Below are 563 nucleotides of genomic sequence, written 5' to 3' on the forward strand. Positions count from 1 at the left end.
TGTGCCCAGCACCTCCTGCTCGCTGTGGAACTCATGGAGGAGGACTTGGGGAAGGGCAGGGGTGGCCGGGCCAGGGCAGGGGGCTCGTGGGGCTGGCACTGTGCCGTGCCTCAGTTTCCCCTTCTGGAATTGTGGCAGACGCTACCTGTAGGACCATGCTTGGCCAGGGGGACAGGGACATTGTGCCACCGTGGCTCAGCTGGAATTAAGACAGAGCTGGACACAACCAACGAGCCCAATGTTGTCTCATGGTGATGAGCAGCCATTTGCAGGCCCCAAGGAGTTTGGATGCTGCCCCCCAAATTCCAACTGTGTCCTCAGGATGGGCTCTGGAAGGACATGGGACATGGGAGGGGGACATTCAGCTGTGGGCAGGGAGGCCCAGCTGTCTGCTGGCCTTGAAGGCCAAGTGGATGGCTGGGGGGTGAGCTGGTTCTTGGTGGCCAAGTGGCTCAGTGACAGTGAAGGGGCTCTGGGACACCCAGGCGGGGTGGGCTGGCTGCTGGCTTGGCTGCCTGGCTGCCCAGTTGGCTAGATGGCTGATTGGCTGGCTGGCCAGTAGA

The sequence above is a fragment of the Geospiza fortis genome, unplaced genomic scaffold (assembly GCF_000277835.1).
Source record: "Geospiza fortis unplaced genomic scaffold, GeoFor_1.0 scaffold373, whole genome shotgun sequence".
NCBI classification, from domain to species: Eukaryota; Metazoa; Chordata; class Aves; order Passeriformes; family Thraupidae; genus Geospiza; species Geospiza fortis.